This window comes from Stegodyphus dumicola, chromosome 8 (assembly GCF_044657685.1).
Source record: "Stegodyphus dumicola isolate Sdum_Otavi_A_Nest chromosome 8, ASM4465768v1".
NCBI lineage: Eukaryota > Metazoa > Arthropoda > Arachnida > Araneae > Eresidae > Stegodyphus > Stegodyphus dumicola.
Genome location: NC_140775.1, coordinates 180,697,609 through 180,719,410, shown reverse-complemented (window position 1 = coordinate 180,719,410; position 21,802 = coordinate 180,697,609). Strand labels below are relative to the sequence as shown.

At 34.8% G+C, this 21,802-nt stretch overlaps 1 protein-coding gene across 1 annotated transcript in view; it reads right to left on the bottom strand.

Moving 5' to 3' along the window:
- Nucleotides 1-21,802, bottom strand: part of LOC118198352 (neuronal acetylcholine receptor subunit alpha-10-like) — a 292,952-nt gene that overhangs the window by 154,386 nt on the left and 116,764 nt on the right. The gene's annotated exons all lie outside the window — the stretch shown is intronic.

Below are 21,802 nucleotides of genomic sequence, written 5' to 3'. Positions count from 1 at the left end.
TTATATCCCCAACATAATATGAATGTAAAAGTTTTTTTTTTTTTTTTTTTTATATTTCGCAAAATAATTTCATATATTCATTAAAATGCATTTTATAATTTCATAGAAAATATGGGTATTTACGTATTAACGACACCGCAGCAGAAGTTGCGCTAATGCGACAATAAAGAGCAACCCTGTTGGTCGCACGCAGTTATCTTTTGGATTCCTTCTTGCCTTGTTGTTTGCTGATTTTTGACGCCATTTTTTAGTGGTACGAAAATGCGTCCTTTGAATTTGCCAAACACAGAAGAAGATGCAATTTTATTTTTTCAGGAGCGAAATATTTTACCAAAAATATAAAAAGGTACCAATTCGCACGATATGAAACATTATTTTGGTAAACGTACGTTTTGGAAATGTAATTTAAGACAGTGTGACCAGCAAGTGGGATTTAGAAAAGACAACTGGTTTGAAGGAAGCAGAATTCCATTTTGTTCAGCTTTGGGATTCATATATTGCTGGTGCGAGGAGTTGACGTCGAATAAATTTTGTGAAGAGCAACTTGATTTATCGGATAAAACTGTTATAGATTGGAACAATGACATGCGTAAATTATGTGTCTTGGATACGGCGAATAAACCAAGCAAGAAGGTAGGTGGACCAGATTGCATTGTGGAAATTGATGAAAGTTTGTTTACTAAGCGTAAACATAATTGTGGTCGAGTATTACCCGAACAGTGGGTGTTTGGTGGTATACGTATAGAGAGACGAAAGATTCGTTTGTTGTCAATATTTCTAATAGAACTGGATCTAAACTTCTTAATAAAATTATTGAAAACTTTGCAGATGGTAGCACGAAAAATTTATTCTGACAGTTGCAAAGGTTACCAAACAAATAGAATAGAAAAAGAAGGATTCCTACATGCTAAAGTTAATCATAAATAAAATTTTATTGATCCTGATACATGAGTTCATACACAAGCAGTTGAGAGAATATGGGGCATAGCTAAATGGAGGAACAAGAGATATAAGGGGACAGCGAGACATCATTTAGAATCTTATTTAGCAGAGTTCATATAGCGACAGTATCAGGTCAAAGAAAATAGAGACTGTTTTGAATCTATGTTAAACTTTAAATCGGCCCATTTTCCACCGAAATCTGATTGACTACTTTGATTTTAAATAAAGTGTTTTGATTTTAAATAAGTGTTTTAATGAATGATTAGTCGCAAAAATTTTAGGTGTATATTGGCAGCACTTAACCGCCAAATCTGCAGCTGCGGTGGCTTTAATACGTAAGTACCAAAATATGATATAAAAAGATAAAAAAAAATCTGAAAGCTTTCAGATTTTACATTACGCCCAAACGGGCGTTTTTTAACGTTTTGTGTGTTACCTTTATTCATTAAATATCATGTTCTTCGCACTTAAACCTTGAAATTCAATTTAATAGCAAAATAAGGTACTTTTCCGTTTTGCCGGAGCAAACGATAAAGTCGCCAATAATGGTACAACTGATGCCAAACGGTATATCTTCGCTGGTAATCTTTTACGCCTCATTTAATAACAAATCGCAGCCATTTCTTTTCAGATTGATTGTTTCTTTCATTACTGACATACAATTACGTAGAATTTTTACATGATAGTTAAATTTTATGCTCTAAGACAATTCGCGGTATTAAGTCAATTAGAATGCAATCACACAGCTCACCCGAAGGCAAAAATATAGAAAAGATAAAATCAAGTGTTGAATTCATCAATTCCAACGAGAATAATTCTTGCATTTAAACTTGTATTCCAAATTAAAATTTAACTTGAAATTAATGTACATAATTACTGAGAGAATTATATTTTTGTAGCGTAGTTTACGTGAAATGAGATCACTTGGAGTCGCGTGATACGAACCGGAAAATTAGGATGTTGAACCATGAAAGCATAGTAAATTCTTAAATTGATGTATTTTTACAAATTTATTGTCTTTATGGGCTTTTTACAAAATTTTAAACCATATTAAAATGTTTATGCCTTCAAAATAAAAAATTCTTAGAATTAACATTTTTTTTTTTTTTTTTTTTCGTGTACTCTATGTTGTTGCCAACAAAGTCTGCTTGGCGAGATTTGCGCCGGCAAAACGGAAAAGTGCCCAAAATAATTTTAAAAGCAGCATATCTTTAGAATTTCTGATACATAGTCTCGCGCGCTGGAGCAGTGTTGCCACTGCTCGCTTTGAAATCGTTGAGTTTGTTAATCAAAAATTCGTTCAAGTGTTGCGAAATATGAAATCGATAATAAAACAAATTCCAAATTAGGGCTTCCGGATGCTCCTATTCGGTGGAGGATTACGTTATTCAAAATTTGATGGTTCTATAGGTACCATTGTTTTATCACAATGCCAGAAATATATATACATTTATGCAGATTCTTCGTTATTTAATTCTTTAAATATAATACAGGGCTCTAATATTTGGTGGCAACAATTTAAAAAGTGATTCGCCGTTTTCAGAGAATCAGCGCAAACTGCCAAAACGAAATTAATAGTCCTTCTGGGCAAGGCCCACCAGCGGTCGAGCGGTAAAGACGCTGAACACTGGTAGTTCGGTGCGAGGTTCGAATCCGATGAACGGGCTGGCTGCATGGGCGTTTTCGTGGTTTTCCCCTTGTGTAACATATTTACGAGCCAGTTTCCCTTAGAACGTCCTCCATGAAGGCATCCCTTCCCCTAGGCAGATAGTCCTAGAGTGCTTTGCCATAATTAAATGCATCATCATCAACATCAACCTTTTTACATTGTACGTGAGAGGAAAAAACGTGACAACGTTGTTTCTTTCAAATAATGTTCTTTATATTATATTTTTATTTTATTTAAAATATTTTTTTTCTGTTTCGAATTTCATTTTCATTGTTTAAGTTGGCCCACCAGCGTTTCCCCATGTGTAACATATTTACGAGCCAGTTTCCCTTAGAAAGTCCTCCACGAAGGCACCTCTCCCTTTAGGCAGATAGCCCTCGTGTGTTTTGCCGTAATTGAATAATCCCATCCCATCGCTTCTGGGCAAGTAGCCTCTTTGGACTAATAAAAATGTAAAGTCAATATTTAGTAATATGTATATATAGTCCCTTTATATATTTATATATAAAAAATTATAATCAATTCTTGACTTTGAATATTTCATATTTTTATACATTTTGTTTCATAGTCAACTATATTGCATATATTAGATCCAATTTAGATGGGGAAGAGGCTTGTGAGAGGGGATGTCTTTCATGCAGAATTTCTTCAACGAATCTGACGTATATTCTCAGCGTGAATTTTTATATTATTTCAATTTAGATAATGCTGTTTATTTCTGAATTAATATACATGTAACCACTAAGCATGATGAATATTACAGATTGATAAGTAGATTTACGAGTGTTTAATCATTTCAGAAAAATCTATATATAATACATTTTATCAAAAAGAATTGGTAAAATTCAAATACATTAATACTCTATGAATTTTCTGATTTATATCCAGTCTTATTAGCGGCCGAGCGGCAAAATCGCTGAACACCGGTAGTTCAATGCGGGTTTCGAATACCAGCGAACGGGCTGGCTGCATGGGCGTTTTCGTGGTTTTCCCCATGTGTAACATGTATACGAGCCAGTTTCCTTTGGAAAGTCCTCCACGAAGGCATCCCTTTCCTTAAGCAGATAGCCCTCGAGGCTTTGCCGTAATCACCAAAAACCAAAACCCTGATTTCTATCCACAGCTTACACAAGGAAAGGGGATGATAACGTTAGCTATCTTTAATCTTAACATAGGGAGCATATGTCTATTAACGAAGGAATCAGAAAATTCTGATAATTATTATTAGCCAACGATCATAGGGTAGTTGCGAACCTTTACTTTTAAATGATGCTTGTGACCTAGAACCTGATTAATAGACGTAAGCCTTCCAGTTCGATCAATGCATTAAAAGGAAACTAGAGGAATGTAATTTTTGCTCTTATACAAATGCTTTATCACTTGAAGCGAGAAACCTTATGTTGCAAACATACTTTGTGGTTTTCCCCATGTGTAACGTGTATACGAACCAGTTTCCCTTAGAAAGTCCTCCACGAAGGCATCCCTCCCTTTAGGCAGATAGACCTCGAGGTTTTGCCAGAATCACATACACACGCAAAAATACTTTGTGCCCACCGGAGCACTGAACATAAAATAGTCTCCGCTGAAAACACTGAACATAAAATAGTCTCCGGTGAGAATCGCTGAACGTTAATAGTTTGGTCCGCGCTTCGAATTTCGGCAAACGTGCTGGCTTCATTAGCGAAAGTAAAAAACCTTGCCAAGAAATTAATCGCTCAAAGGCAAAGATCTTGCACGAAAATGTAATTTTGAAATCAAAAGAAAATTTTTAAATATTTTAAGGAAAATTTAGATTTATTTTTTAGTCAAAGAAAAAATGCATATTTTTTAAAAAAATAAATTTTTTAAAAATTTTACTATTTTAAAAAAAGGCAAAAATACGTTTTAGTGTAAAACCTAATTAAATTTTAAAATCAATTAATCCTTTAAAAGTTGTCCCAAAAGTGATAAAATAGTTTCGGATTATGTTTCGTAGATATGAGCAATGTATCACTAAAGTTGAATTTTAGTAATTAAATTTTGTACATTAAATTACAGAAAGAGTGGAAAAAGGAAGTAAAGGAACTATAAAAATTTTCACCTCATGGGCTTCTTATGACGCCTTTGAAAATATATAAGGTCATGTAAGTAACAGAATAGCAACTAAAAGTTAAAAAAAAAAAAAAAAAAAAAAAAAAAAAAAAAACACTATATCCCTTAAAACATCCTTCTTTATCCTTCTCTTTTGGAGCTTTCAGATAAAAAATTCAAACTTTTAAGAAGTGTTATAGGGTGTAGGCTTATTTAAGATTATTCTAATGTTTATAATTAGAAATTTTTTCCCTTGCGTTGGGAAAGAGCCAGAATTTTCGGATGAACTATTAAAATTATAATTTAAATACATTGAAATGGATCATCGGCTAATTCTGGATACAGAAAAGCAAAGATTTTTGTAGAAGAGAGATTTCAATTAATTTCATGGGTCCTCCTCCCTGATGAAGTGACATTGAGATGGATTGAATTCCTCTTCTGCTTTTCTTCATTTTTCTTTTAATTTCATAACTTTTGAAGAGGGGTTTTGCTTGTTTGAAATGTTTTGGTTTTAAAAAATTTTAATTTATTATTGAGTTTCTATGATTATTTGAAATTTATTAATTATGAATTTCAATTTCTGCTCTTTGTGAAATATTAGTTCTAAATTTCTTACTTTATATATATATATATAAAATTAACAAGCAAGGTAGTTAGTATAATGCCGTAAGACCAAACTTACCCACTACAGAGTATGTATGTAAAATATAACAAAATACGATACCTGTTTTAAAAATTATTTGCGACCTCAAAATTAGCTATATTAGATTTGGTGCTCTCCCCCTAAATTTATCTGTTTTCCCAAATTCGAGATCTTTCCATGTTATACAACACAGCATGAAAAAGGTAACTAAAATTAACCAATCATAGCTTGTCTGTATAATCGCATCTACTTTGGTATAAATTCCACTAGCTTCGTCCCTGCTAACAAATCTCTGCTTGTTCGTCTAGAATGATGTCGCCCTCGTTAAACTGTCTATATAAAGAAGTTATTGTATTCAAATTATGATTTAAAAACATCTTGTGCGCAAAACGATGATTTGATATGCGTAAAATAAAGATTGCGATACTTCAAGTTCAGTTGTCTTAAATACGTCATCACGCTTTTCTACTCAGCTTGTCTAAGCTGTTAATGTATCCGGATTCCTCCTACGCATTAAATCATCATATATATATAATTGTCATAATAAAAGCAAAGGAAAAGACGGAACACTGTAGATGCGTGATTAGACCCATATTGAAGAAGATTTTGATTGCGTAGTATGCTAGTAATGCTAACTTGGTAATATCTAAAGAACTTGGCAGTCGAGGCAGTTTTAATTCCATTTTTATTTGCAACTGATATTTGTGGCCACAATCACTTGGCACTCTAGTCGTGCCTTTCCACAGAAGATTTACATATTTGATATTGTTGAGATAGAAAGCAAGCCAGAGAAATTACATCTTAGCACAGTAGAGAGCAAAAGCTGAAGTGCGTAGTTATGAAGGATGGAAGCACGGCGAAGAGAAAAGTTTTGGTTTACAATTCCCAATTATTACGTCATCAGAGCTGCGCGGGCCATAGAGTGATCTAGAAACGACGCGATGCAGAGACGTTATTACGATTTTAGAATAGAGAGGAAGAATTAATGTTTATAGTTATATTATAATTCTGATTCATATAATTTTATCTTACATATCCCCCCCCTTCAAAAAGAAAAAGGCGTAGCGACAGAGAAGCCTTTTTAAAGAGAAAGAATTAAAACAGTAGCAAATGTTTAAAAAAAATCATAAAATTTTTGTCCTTTAAAGTATAATGTATAAATATCAATTTTTTTAAAATAAATTTTTTATTTTTAGAGTCCTATTGAATTTTTCAGCATTTCAGTCCAAAATTAACATTCTAAATTTGATGATCTACCCCTAAATTCATCTCTTCTCACAGGTTCCAGACTTTTCTATCTTACGTAACGTTTTAATGCAGATACCTCTTGTCCAATCAAACTAATTCTAAACCAAAACTCTGAACTGAAACTTTCCCACTCCCAGCCTTCTTCCTATGAAAGTACTATAAGCTTCCCCTGCTGGCAAGACGCTTTTAAACCTTGCTGCTTTTTACTTACTTAAGACGACGTTCTAATTCAAAATGCAATTTATGTATTCAAATATAATTAGGAAACATCTTGTCTGAAAAAGGATTATTCGATATGCATTGAAAAAATAAAGATTGTGATTTTTCAAGATACGTTGTGCTAAATTGCGTTATCATGCTTTCCACTCTGCCACCTTCAAGCCACTGCAGTCTTCTCGGTCATCTACGCAGTATCTTAAGGGGACTTATACACCTTAAACCCCTCATGATCTTCGACTATGTGACTGTTGCAAGAATTGGGATATTTTATTTATTTTAAAAGCAATTACTTCCAACTTTTTACAGCTGACTACATAATATAGCTGCTTTGGAAACTAGTAACCAGAAAGTTTGTGTTGCCACAAATATTTTTGTAATTTAATCCTCGTTGTGACAAAATATTTAGCCACGTTTCCACCTTGCGCGCATGATATTTTAAAATTGGCTAATGGTACATCCTTGAAATTGGATGGAATTCTTTATATGGACACTATTTTCTAACTGAACCAACAATCTTATGAATATTTTAATATTGAAAAATTTTATGGACGCGAAAACATTACAAATTTTGTTAATAAAATACATTTTTTAAACTCAACTCAAAATAAAATAAAAATTTAACATGAAAGTTTTAGAATTTTAGGTTCAAAGTAGTTTCCAAATGTTATAAAAGCTACATATTAAATATGGAATTAAATTATGAAACAGAATGTTTTAAACTGTGCGCGCAAGTTGGAAACATGACGAAAAATTGTGTCACAAAGCGGATTAAATTCTAAAAATATTTGTGGCAACACAAACTTTCTGATTGCTATTTCAGAAAGCAGGTATATTATGTAGTCAGCTGTAAGAAGTTGGTAGTAATTGCTTTTAAAATAAATAAGTTATTCCAATTCTTGCAATAGCCACCTATTCCAACATCTTATGGGTTTTAAGGTGTATGAGTCCCCTTAAGATTTTAAAGTTTCAGTGTTTTCATCTACGCATTTTGGAATCATTACATATATATATATATAGCTACTTTTAAGTTAACGTATATAAAAGAATAAATTAATTTTGATTTTGAAATTAAAGTTTAAAAATTTAAAAAAATAGAAATGTTTCATATTTTAAATTATGTCTAAAGGGGCGTTTTTTTAACGTTTTGTGTGTTACCTTTATTTATTAAATATAATGTTCTTTGCACTTAAACCGTAAAATTTAGTTCTATAACAATATTGCAAAATAATTTTAAAATGATCATATCTTTAGAATTTCCGATACACAGTTCGATGCGCTAGAGATAAAAAGGTTCCCCCTTCCCGTAGAGAGTGTTGCCATTGTTCGCTTTTAGATCGTTGAGTTTGTTACTCAAAAATTCGTTAAAGTTTTACAAAATATGAAATCGATCATAAAACAAATTCCAAATTTGGGATTTCAGATGCCCACATTCGCAGTAGGATTACGTCATTCAAAATTGGATAGCTCTAGATACCGTTGTTTTATGACAATGCGAGAAATAGACATACATTTTTGTCTTTAATTTCTTCAAATATAATGCAGGACTCTAGCATTTTGTGGCAACAGATTGAAAAGTGAACCGACATTTATAGAAGTCCAACGCAAAATGCCAAAACGAAAGTAATAGTCCTTCGGGACTCAAATACCTTTGGTCAAATTATAAAAGAAAGTATAAATTTTATTTCTAGTTTTGATTTTGAGCTTGATTATAAAAGAATATTTTAATATAAAATATCCTTTTTACTTTTGATTTTGAAATTAACGTTTTAACACAAAAGAATAAATACATTTCGTTTTTACTTTTGATTTTTGAGTTTAAATATAAAAGAAAGTTTTAATCTAAAATAATACAAATGTCTTCTTTAACATTTATTAATTTCTACAAATATCGACAGTTTTGTTATTGTTTTGAGAGTGTCGGAGAAAATTTTTTCTAAAATGATCTCGAATAATGCACTTGTTTACGAATGCCTTAAATTAAGAAGAATTTTTTACTCATTTTTACTTCCTTGTACGAAGTAAAAAGGAAGTATTGTAATCGCGAAAAGATTCAGGCAGCATATTTCAACGAAAATATCCATTTTGACCGCTTCGAATGCAATTTAACGATGTTTTTGCGTGATATTTGTACGTAAGGACAGAATAAAATACTCTTTTCCTCCAAAAAATGATAAAACTGCTTTAAAATGAATTCTGAAGAGAATATTTCGTGGCGTCTGTACGAACGTATGTACGTACGTATCTCGCATAACTCAAAAACGAGTAGCCTCAGAACGTTGAAATTTTATATATAGGATTGCTATAACATGTAGATGTACACCTCGTATTTTGGTTGCAATCGGCCGTACCAAACATATATAAATATATTTATATATACGTATATCCACTCTGTTACCCGGGTCAGTAATCTCAATTTCTTTACTCTTATATGTTTGTAAATTGTACATTTTTTGCTTTAAAAATGATTGAATTATGTTGTTCTTATCTTTCCGTTAACGTTTTTATGCCTTTAGTAAATCTGTATGGAATATTTTTAGAATTATCAACAATTTTAAAGTTGTTTAAGTGCCGCTAAGCCTAATAATTTTTTTTTGATGGCGGCCATTGCTTGTTTACATTTGAAACAGCAGGATAGTGGATTTGTTGCCAATCTAGAGAAACTTAGCTTCGCAACAACAAAGATAACGTCTCCATTTATTATTGCGAATTAAATCATGCTTAATCCTTTCTGTAATTTTTTCGAGGAAATAAGCGTTTAAGATTTACTTCGTAATTTTTAACACAGATATTTTGTGTTTTTATGTATTTTTGCCTTGTCGCGAAGTGAGAACTGAATTAATTGAATGAGAAATAATCAATCGTCTGTGAAAAACTGTTTCTTTTTGTTTTATTTGTTTAAATTCTTTTATACATAGTTCTAGCTTTATTATAGTATTTGAATAGAACATGTGGCAACGATTAGATAATTCTTTAAATGATATAAGTTTGTACATTCTGAGTCATGAACGAAATATAATACTGTTAAGCGAACGTAGCGCCAGTGTGTCGCTATGGTAAACAAATTAAGTGAATTTTAAAGAATGCATTTATTCTATTGTGGTTTATGCGCTGTCGGCGAAATAGATTTAATTCAATCCAATAAGTTTAAATGAAATGCAAGAAAAAAATGCGTATAATTTAATATTTCGTACAAGAAAGTCATTTGGTGTACACATCAGATTTTTATTATTTTAGACTTTGTTTACGCTAAAAGAGTTTTGGCTTAAGTAGACTAATATCTTTTTAATAACTGAATATTGTTCTTAACTTATGATATAACTCTAACAAATAACTAATTTGATCCTTATCTGAAAAGACGAAACACTGTCAATTTGGTTATTGTTAATTGATAGGAATTTGATTTGTTCCCCTTGACAAGAATTAATCTTCGATCAATGACAACTACTTTTTCAGTACTACTGCTTTATTTTAATGAGCTACGTTTTCAGTACTTTGGATTTTTAATTTAATATTTAGAATTTTTTGGATTAAAGGGTTTTTCTATAGAGATTTAAAGAAACAATTACTACAATAGCAATCTAGTTAACTTTGGATACTGCCTTGGAACAATGCTTAAAATACTTACTAAAGTTTTTTTTTTAATATTCATACCTTTAATTTTCCTTGGAGATGATATATAAATATCTTTTCTATTAATAAATTATTCATTTATTACTTAGCAGCTTTAGCGCAAATTGTCGACTTTTTAAGTTATTCATAATTATGTTTACTTATCTGTATATACACATATTCACACAGTACACAATATATATATATACTTTTAGCACAGCTGATTGCAATAAAAAAAAAAGGGAGATTCGGAACTAAATATTATAGCAGTCACGAAAAAATCGATTTCGGATCGGACAAAATGGACATTTCTGGTGAAATATGGTACACGAATTTCTTCGCGATTATAATACTTCCTTTGCTTCGTACAATTAAATAAAATGTAGGAGTTCGCATAAACATTTCCATTTTAGTAAAATAAAATATTGCAATACTTTTCTTGTCGCAAGCGGAAAGCATGTGGATAATTTTACTACAGATTTAGTCATATTTTTGTATCGATTACAGTCTTCTGATTGGCTGTTTTCGTTCTATTAATATTCCTTTCTTTGGCCTAGACTGTATTTCAGCTATGTATAGTTTCCGTAAATATCTCTCGTCATTATTTTAATGCTAAAAATATTCTCTCGCTACCATCATAATGCCATCATTACTTTAAATTGCAAATGAGGATTCTGGTAAATCTTATTAATGGAAAAAGAAGACATTAAAGGTCCTTCTTCTTTGTTATATTATTCGGTCTTTTGACTAAATGACCGGCACAAGCTGCTGTTTTAATCGCTTTCATTTGGTTAATTTGAAACCCATGAAAGAATATTGTTATATTATTGTCAATAAAACAGACAAAAAAAAAAAAAAAACTCTCTTAAATTTTTCAGCTTAATGAGGCAAATATATTTTCCACTTCTAAAAACTAAAGATCATAATTTTAGAGCAGCATATATATTATAGCTGTAATATTTGAAGTCTTTTTATTTAGGAAGTGTTGTTATCACGAAACATTCCGGGAGCAATATTCCAGTGAAAATATCCATTTTGATCGCTACTGAATACAATTTAACACAGGTTTTCCAGTGGTTTTGCGTGACATCTGTAGGTGAGAACAGAATCTGTACAGTTTCCGTAATAATATGTATAGTTTCCATGATAATGTTTTGGGAAAGGCCTCTTTCCCAAAACGAATTATACAACTGCTTTAAAATGAATTCAGAAGAGATATTTTTCACAATATGTATCGCATAACTGAAAAACGAGTAGCCTCAGAACGTTGAAATTTTGTATATAGGACTGCTATAATATTTAGTTATGCACCTCCCCCCCCCTTTTTTTTTTTTTGTTTCAATCGGCTGCACCAAACGTATATAAATAAATATATATATGTATACACTCTTTTTCATAAAAATCGTCGCAGCGAAATGTGCTGTTGAACTGTCCAGTCGTCTCATCCCTTTTGCAGACGTCTGTTGTGTTGTGAAACAGAAGATCCGAAAAAAATGGCAGCAACTTTGGGATGTTCAGCTTCAAAATAAATTAAGACATGTAAAGCCTAGAATTGAGCATTGGGAATTAACCAAAAATCGTAAGGAGCAAGTTCTTTCGACTCGCCTCAGAATTGGCCACACTAGAGTGACACATAACTACCTTTTAAAAGCTGAGAATGAGCCTGTTTGTTCATATTGTAATGTTTGTCTATCTGTCCGTCATATTTTAATTGAGTGTCCATGTTTTAATAGTCTTCGTCAGAAATATTTTAATAGCAGTGACTTACCTCTGGACTGTTTAATCGAAAGAGAGGTCAATACAAATTTATTTTATTATTTAAAAGAGACTGGCTTTTTATTATCTAATGTAATTTGTTTTGAAGACTGTGTCTTGAATTTTAATGTGTGCTTTTAACTTGTTTTTATATGACTTCATCCTCTGGATTTGGTACATTTGTATACTTATTTTTAATTATTGTATTTTAATTTCATCATTTGTAATCATCCCATCTCGTGTTTGGCGCTCTATAATCATCTTTGGTTTTGCGCCATGATCTCTCACTCACTCACTCATAAAAATCGAAGCATCAAAAAGGATCGTGACGAAATTTGGTATGCAAAGATATCTTGATCGAACATGCAAATGATCACACTTTCAAGGCAAATGAAGGCGCCCACCAGTGGCCGATCGGTAAAGTCGCTGAACACTGGTAGTTCGGTCCGAGGTTCAAATCCCGCGAACGGGCTGGCTGCATGGGCGTTTTCGTGGTTTTCCCCATGTGTAACGTGTATACGAGTCGGTTTCCTTAGAAAGTCCTCCACGAAGGCATCCGTCCCCTCAGGCAGATGGCCCTAGTGTGCTTTGCCATAATTAAATAAACCAAACCAAACCAAATCAAGGCAAATGCACAGGAATTGTAACCAAAGCGCGCATTTCCAGTTCGCAATTCGCAAAGCATAAAACCAGTAAACAGAAACGGAAATTTTATCTTCTTTTGTTGCTGCCATTGTAATTCCATAAAGAAGCAACTAAAGATACCATTACGGAGATATCGAATACCCTTACAGACAACTAAACGACTTCGAACGTGGTCGCATTGTAGGTTTGCGTGAAGCTAGGTGGTCACAACGAGCAATAGGCCGCCACCTGCAGCGTACAGACACTGCTGTGCAAAGATGTTGGCAGCAGTGGTTGCTACAAGGAAATTTCCAGGAAATGAAGGCTGTGGAAAAGCCAAGAAGCACAAATGCGAGGCATGATAGGATGATTGTTCGCCAGGCCCGAACCGCCCCAACGGTATCATAGTCGACTATTCAACGCACTAACAGCCACTTGTATACCTCCAGTGGTACAATCCACCATCTCACGGCGCTTGTCTGAGGCGGGGTTATGCTCACAGAGGCCTTTAAGACGTTTATATGTGTATAGCCTTTGACCCCCACAACATCGGTGGAGTCATCTGGTGTGGTTTCGCAGCCAATCATTATGGCTGCCATCAGACTGGCATTGTATAGTGTTCAGCCATGAATCCCGCTTCACACTTGAAGCAGATGACCACCGTATTATTGAAGCAGATGACCACCGTATTATTGAAGCAGATGACCACCGTATCTAGGGTCTGGAGAGGACCGGGCCAGCGGTCCCAATCAGTCTTTGTTTTTCAAAGGCATACAGCCATAGCCGTAACCCTGGTGTGATGGTGTGGGATGCTACTTCTTATGACAGCAGGTCATCTTTAGTCATCCTCCGTACATATTTAACAGCTCAACGATATGTTGATACCATCCTGCGGCCAGTTGCATTATCTTTCATGGCACGTCATCCTGGGGCCATTTTCCTACAAGATAATGCCATGCCAAATATCTCTTGACTGTCTCCGTGCGGTTGATATTCTTCCTTGGCCAGACCTTTCACCAATCGAGCATGGTACGCCGCCAGATTCGGGTACCACAAAATATCGCAGATATGGAGCGACAACTGCTGAATGCCTGGCAGAATGTGTCGCAGGATGACATTAGGAACCTCTACCACTCCTTGCCTCGAACAATTCAAGCATGCATTGCCGCCAGGGACGGTTCGACCAACTACTAATTTGAACACTGAACGAGTGATTATGAGGCGTGAACAGGTATTATGACCTTGATTTTTTTATCATTTTACTCCCCCCCCGGGGGTCGACGTAGAGAATTCTGCGAAGCTACTGGCTAGGATCTGTACCTAGGCAGTCTCGGCCACGGGGGTATAAAATTTATGAACTTGGTGGTTCTGAAAACTCTGGGAAAGGTCACTTATTGGCCGGCCCCGGAGTCTGGCACGTCCTAGAGCGGCGTGGTACTAGTAACCCGGGGGGTCTCCCCCGGTGTCTCTGGGTAATGTCCCGCTGCGACGGGCTCGCCCAAGCGACTGGTAGGAGCATTAGACGACCGGTGCTGCCTGGGGTACTTCCTCAGGTGGTGCGCTGCTCTCCTGGAGGGTAATAGTGGAGGTTGAACTACCACGATGTGCCCAAAGGGGGAGTGGACCCGGAATGAGATTGAGTTCTCGATACGGGGAATGCCCTAATCTTCTTCTACTTCTTATCATTTTACTATCTGTGTATGAGCTATACACATATTCAATTTCACCAAAAACAACAACTTCCTTCTTGGTGCTTTGATTTTTTTTCTTTCTTTCTTTCTTTTTTTTTTTTTTTTTTTGTAAAAGAGTGTGCTCTTTTACTCAGCTCCGTGAGCTGAGTTTTTTTATTCTTATATATTGGTAAATTGCGCATTTTTTGCTGTCAAAATGATTGCATTATGTTGTTCTTATTTTCCGGTTATGGTTTTTATGCCTTTAGTTAATCTCCATGCGATATTTGTAAAATTATTAAAAATTTAAAAGTTGTTTAAGTGCGGCTAAGCCTAGTTTTTTATCATAGCAGCAATATTTGTTTACATCTGAAATTTAGCAGAATAGTGAATTAAGTGTTTCTGCACATTCATTGTCTTTTGGTCGAGTGGGACCAAAACGAAACCTTCAGTTTTGGACACCAAAAAACCTGGCTTTTTACCCGCTGGCCGAGTTTCTTGTTTTTGCGTAGGAACTGTAATTTAATTGTAAACTGAAATTTTAATTGCACAAATTGTTTTTTAATTATTTTAACTGTATTTGATGTACTAATTCAGAAGTCAAACAACAAAAATCAGCGTTATATTTAGAAAATTTTCACAGGACCAGTTTCGATGGTTTTACCGAACCACCATTCTCAGTTGCAAAACCGCAAATGAACAAGATAGGAAATAATGATTAGATAAGATAAGAAAGAATGGACAAAAATAAGCAAGTGGCGCCATCTGTTGGTGAAACCAGAACTAAAACATAATTTCTTTAAAGGCCGAAGGCAAAGTTCGATTGGAATTAGGATCGTTAACTAGAACAGAAAGATTTTTATGAATGTGAAATGCCTCTAGAAAATCCAGTTCTCCAATGGAAGATGTTTTTTGCATAATTTTGGCAGCAGAAAAATTGAAAGTGTGATTTTCGGACCAACAATGTTGAGCAACAGAAGACTTCTGTGTTTCCTTTTTTCTAACATATGCCTCATGTTCCTTGACGAGAAATTTTAAGGCTCTCTTAGTTTGGCCAATGTAAATTAAACCACACTGACAAGGAATCCTATAAATACCCCAGGAATTCATATCCGGAATGGGGTCCTTGAGTATAGAACTCGGAATTTTATTGATGGGAGAATAAACAACTCGAAAGTTAAATTTCTACAAAATATATGGCTAATTGATGGAAACGATTGTATTTGATGTTTTATGGTTTCTATATTTTTCAATTTTTAATGAAAATATTTTGAATTTTTATGTACGCCTTGCCGCGAAGTGAGAGGAACTGAATGAATTGAATATGAAATATATCTCTAATGAAATTCGAAGAAATAAGTTCAAGACGTCTAGGGTTCGAGTCCCGGCCCAGGACAGTGCACCTATTTCACGTCTTTCATTAAAGATCTTAATGACTCTACAAATGGCCCCCAGACTAAAAAAGGGTGGTGGAAGATAATTCATCACCACCAGGATTTGGCGACTGGATCCCCTACTTCCCAGTCACCTTTTAAAAGGGCGAATACATAAGGTATTTTCTCTCTTCTTTCCACATGATTTCGTTTTGTAACTGGAAGCACACTCGACGCGCATTCGAGAGCTCCAGGATTCGAACCTCGGCGAGAACACTGAACATTTTTCACGTCTATTTCTTCAAAACAACCTAATGACTATACCATTGTATTGAAATGCAGGAATTCTTCGGTACAATCAGCGGCGTCTTGTCGCTTTATTCTGGGGACATTTTGCTCGTATTTGCTTTACACGCGGAGAAATCACGAAAATGACAATGTTCAGATCGAGGTGATATCGAATCAATTTTGACCGAGGTCGAACTACTAGCGCTCATCTGTCTTATGCGCTCGGCCACTGGTGAAGCAATCTTTACTGGGAAAGGCTTCAACATTTTAAGCAATAATTATTTCCTTGTTAGTTAGCTCTTACTGGAGATCTTTCACTTACGTGTTATGAAGTAATAGTATTGTTACGAATTTTGTATTTAGGTGGATAATTTTAGTAGAGTGATAATTAAAATTGTTTTATATCCCCGTGCAATGCAGCGCGAGACAAATTTTAACAGAAAGTTACGCTGGAATAGTAAGAAACATGAGCACGTGCATTTAACATTGAATAAATGGATGTCTCCGTATTTTGTATTGAAACTGAATAAATCTAATTGACTACTGTGTTAGCTGTAACCCTAATTACCTACTCTTATTGCTTTCCAGAAATCTCGAGAAGCGGAAATTACTAGAAATTTCTCGCTACCGATTAAAAGCTATAAAAAGCCAAACAGAAAACATCTCAGCTCAGTTATTTAATTATTGTTATTACATTTATTTAGTTTCGTCTGAAACGCGGAGGTAACGCGTTAGGTAACGCGTTGCATTGCGTTGTATTTTAGCGTTTTTAGTAGTCTGAAGTATAACTACTGATTATACTGCGTGATATTGTGAACACTTGTACGAATATCTCCGAGGAAACTTCCAAGCGTTCTGATATATTTCTTTTGATAAGAATAAATATTATTATCTTATTATCTGACTTGTGCATTCAATATATTACGAACCCGTACGCACGCAGCAGTATTAAGGGGTATCAGCAACCCTTATACTGACAATGTTTAATTGGCCATTTTTGATGTACTTTTTCTCAAACTCTTCAGTAGATACACGCTTGAAAGTTTTTGTGTAATTACAGTATTAAGACTATAAAATTGCACATATTTAGCAGAAATTTAACTTTCGGGTTGCTTATTCTCCCATCAATAAAATTCCGAGTTCCATACTCAAGGATCCCATTCCGAATATGAATTCCAGGGGTTTTTATAGGATTCCTTGCTAGTGTGGTTTAATTTACATTGGCCAAACTAAGAGAGCCTTAAAATTACGCGTCAAGGAACATGAGGCATATGTTAGAAAAAAGGAAACACAGAAGTCTTCTGTTGCTCAACATTGTTGGTCCGAAAATCACACTTTCAATTTTTCGGCTGCCAAAATTATTCAAAAAACATCTTCCATTGGAGAACTGGATTTTCTAGAGGCATTTCACATTCATAAAAATCTTTCTGTTCTAGTTAACGATCCTAATTCCAATCCAAATTTGCCTTCGGCCTTTAAAGAAATTATGTTTTAGTTCTGGTTTCACCAACAGATGGCGCCACTTGCTTATTCTTGTCCAGGCTTTCTTATCTTATCTAATCATTATTTCCTATCATGCTCATTTGCGGTTTTCCAGCTGAGGATGGTGGTTCGGTAAAACCATCGAAACTAGTCCTGTGAAAATTTTGAAAATATAACGCTGTTTTTTGTTGTTTGAATTCTGAATTAGTAATTACAGTATACCTATTTGATTATGCTGAAATGAGCTTTTGAAACATTTTGAATTTGAGAGTAATTTACAGAATATTTTGTTAGGTATAGTAAAATTTAGCACTTTTCTCACACAAAAAAATTAAAAAAAAATTCTTTTCAAAGTTTATTACAGAAAGCTCATTTCAATAAATATAAGGGAACCTAATAAATAAGCCATAAAAAGTTTAGATACCTGTGAGCAGTAGTTCCTGAGAAAAGGTACATCAAGTATAGAAAAATCACGTTTGGAGAAAAACGCGTTTTTAATGTAAAAATCCTCATTTATCAAAGCATTCAATGACAAATTAAAACTAGATTTTTTACAGTTCTAATTTTCATAGAGATTAAAGAGTGGTATTTTTAGAAAGATAAAATTGTAGAGAATTTGAAAATGCAAAAATTCGAAATCAACATTTTTTGACCATTTTTGGGTTTTAACACCCCTTCTATATCCAAACCCAAATATATCGACCAGCCATGTAAAATGAGGATATATCTATGTGGATATATTTTCTCAAATTTCAGTGCTATTTGTAGGGAATTTTGTTTTTCATCATTCCTAGAATTAGTTTCCTTGTTTCAGCAAAAGAATAAAAGTAAGTTGCTCGAATCGCCGTTCCTCCATTTCCTCCGCCGGGAGGATGAAACGAACAATCAGTAACAGATAATGAAAGAGAACAGAGCTTCCTAACGCCTACCGTATGTAATCAGTTCTAGCAACTGCCAGGGCCCGATGGATGCTTTGTTTTTGATTCTTGCGCCTCAGTAATTCGGAAAAGTCCGTGACAAACACTTCAGGGCTTTTGTTTGCTGCCAACATCAGAACTATTACGGTCTTAGTTGTTATTACTCTTCCAATTCAGTTGCAGATCGTGTCCATTCTAATGATGTTAACAAAGTTCAAAGAAGTTCTTTGAACTGTAATGAAAGAAAATCGAGTGATTAAAAGTTATTTGAAGATTTTAATAGAAGTAAACATTTTAATGGTGTCCAGATTTAATGATTTTATGCGTTGCTCATGAGGACTGTCAGCTCCTGTTTTACCAATGTAATGCTGACGGCAAGGGCCATTGTTAACTCAAAATTCCAGTTACTGTATTTCTTTGCGTATTTTCCCTCTTTCTCATTTTTTTTTAGCCAAAAGGGCTATTAATTCCGTTTAAGCATTTTCTGGCGTATCACTCCAAACGGCGTTTCGCTTTTCAAATTCTTGCCAGCAAATATTACCGTCATGTATTATATTTAAAGAAATCAAATAATGAAGAATCTGCATAAATGTCTGTACGTTTCTCGCACTGTATTACAACCACGGTGCAGAGACGTTACATTTTGAATAACATACGTCTCTGCCCGAGTGTCGGCATTTGGTAGCCCAAATTTGGAATTTGTTTTATTATCCATTTCATATTTTGTAACACTTCAACCAATTTCTGATTATCAAACTCAACGATTCTAAAGCAAGCAATGGCAACACTGTACGGGAAAAAGAAGTTATCTCCAGCGCGCGAGACTGTGTATCGGAAATGCTAAAGATATGCTCATTTTAAAATTACTTTGTAGTATTGCTGTTGAATTGAACTTTATAGTTTAAGTGCGAAGAACAGGATATTTTATAAATACACTGAAGTGACAAAAGTCATGGGATAGCAATATGCAAATATACAGATGGCAGTAGTATCGCTTAGAAAATGTATAAATGCGAAGTGCTTTGGCAGGGCTTTCATTTGTGTTCAAGTTATTCATGTGAAGAAAGAGGCTTTGACGTGATTGTGGCCGCACGACGAGAATTAACAGACTTTGAACGCGGAATGGTAGTTGGAGCTAGACGCATGGGTCATTCCATTTCGGATATCGTTAGGGAATTCAACATTCCGAGATCTACAGTGTCAAGAGTGTGCCGAGAGTATCTAATTTCAGGCATAACATCAAACCATGGACAGCGCAGTGGCCGACCATCTGCACTTAACGACCGAGACCAGCGACATCTGCGTAGAGTTGTCAATGTTCACAGACAAGCAACACTGCGTCAAATAACCGCAGAAATCAATGTGGGACGTACGAGGGACGTGTCCGATAGGTTAGTGCGGCGAAATTTGTCATCCTTGGGCTATGCCAGCAGAAGACCGACTCGAGTGCCTTTACTGACAGCACGACATCGCCTGCAGCGACTCTCGTGGGCTCGTGAGCATATCGGCTGGTCCCTAAACGAATGGAAAACCGTGGCTTGGTCAGATGAGTCACGATTTCAGTTGGTAAGAGCTGATGGTAGGGTTCGAGTGTGGCGCAGACCCCATGAAGCCATGGATCCAAGTTGTCAACAAAGCACTGTTCAAGCTGGTGGTAGTTCCATAATGGTCTGGGATGTTTTTACATGGCATAGACTCGGTCCTCTGGTAACCGATCATTGACTGGAAATGGATACCTTCAGCTACTTGGAGATCACTTACAGCCATTCATGGACTTCACGTACTCAAACAACGATGGGATTTTTATGGATGACAATGCGCCATGTCACCGGACCACAATTGTTCGCGATTGGTTAGAAGAACATTCTGGACAATTCCAGCGAATGATCTGGCCAACTAGATCGCCCGACATGAATCCCATCCAACATTTATGGAACATCATCGAGAGGTCAGTTCGTGCCCAAAACCCTGCACCGTCAACACTTTCACAATTATGGACGTCTATAGAGGCAGCATGGCTCAATATTCCTGCAGGGGACTTCCAACGACTTGTAGAGTCCATGCCACGTCGAGTTGCTGCACTTCGCCGGGCAAAAGGAGGACCGACAAAATATTAGGAGGTATCCCATGACTTTTGTCACTTCAGTGTAAAGGTGACGCATAAAACGTTAAAAAATTAAATAAAAGAATCTGAAAGCTTTTAGATTTTATATTATGCCCAAAGGCGCGTTTTTTAACGTATTGCGTGCTACCTTTATTTATTAAATATCATGGTTTTTGCACTTGAACCATAAAATTCAATCCAACAGTAATATAACAAAATATTTAAAAGAACCTATCTTTAGAATTTCCGATAAACTGTATCGTGCGCTGGAGATATTTTTTTTTTTTTTTTCTGTGTACAATGTTGCCACTACTCGCTCTTTGAGTTTCTTAATCAAAAACTCATCAAAACGTAATCAAAAATGCTTTACAAATTATGAAACAGCTAATAAAACAAATTCCAAATTTGGGCTTCCAGATGATCATAAGAATATATAAGATTACTTACAAGATGATTGTTTATTTTAATAATTCAAAAAATTCGGAGCATAAACTTGAGTCTAATGAAAAAAAAAAAAAAAAAAAAAAAAAAAAAAAAAAAAAAAAACTAAAATCTGGAAGCACTGAGATTTTACATTATGCCCAAAGGGGCGTTTTTCTAACGTTTTGTGTGTTATATCACGTTCTTCCCACGTTAATCACATAAAATTCAATCCAACAGCAATATCACAAAATATTTGAAAACAACATATCTTCAGAATTTCCGCGCTGGAGATAAAACTGTTATTTTCCGTACACTGTTGCCATTGCTCGCTTTAAACTCGTTGAGTTTTTTAATCAAAAATTGGTTAAAGTTTTACAAAATATGAAATGGATTAAAACAAAATCCAAATTCGGCCATCCAGGTGCCCATATAAGGGGGGCGAGATGAACATTATTCAAAATTCGATGAGTCTAGGTACCTTCGTTTTATCACAATGCGAGAAACGTACATACATTTATGCAGATTCTTCATTATTTAATTTCTTTAAATATAACACAGGGAGGGCAATATTTGATGGCAACCATTTCAAAAGTGATTCGCCGATTATAGTGAAGCAACGCAAAATGCCAAAACGAAATTAATAGGCCTTCGGAGCTAACGCTCCTTTGGGGTAAAATGAGTCCCTTTGGGTGTAATATAAAATCTGAAAACTTTCAGAATTTTTTTTTACTAATTTTACCATTCGAAAATTGCGAGGGAATCTTAT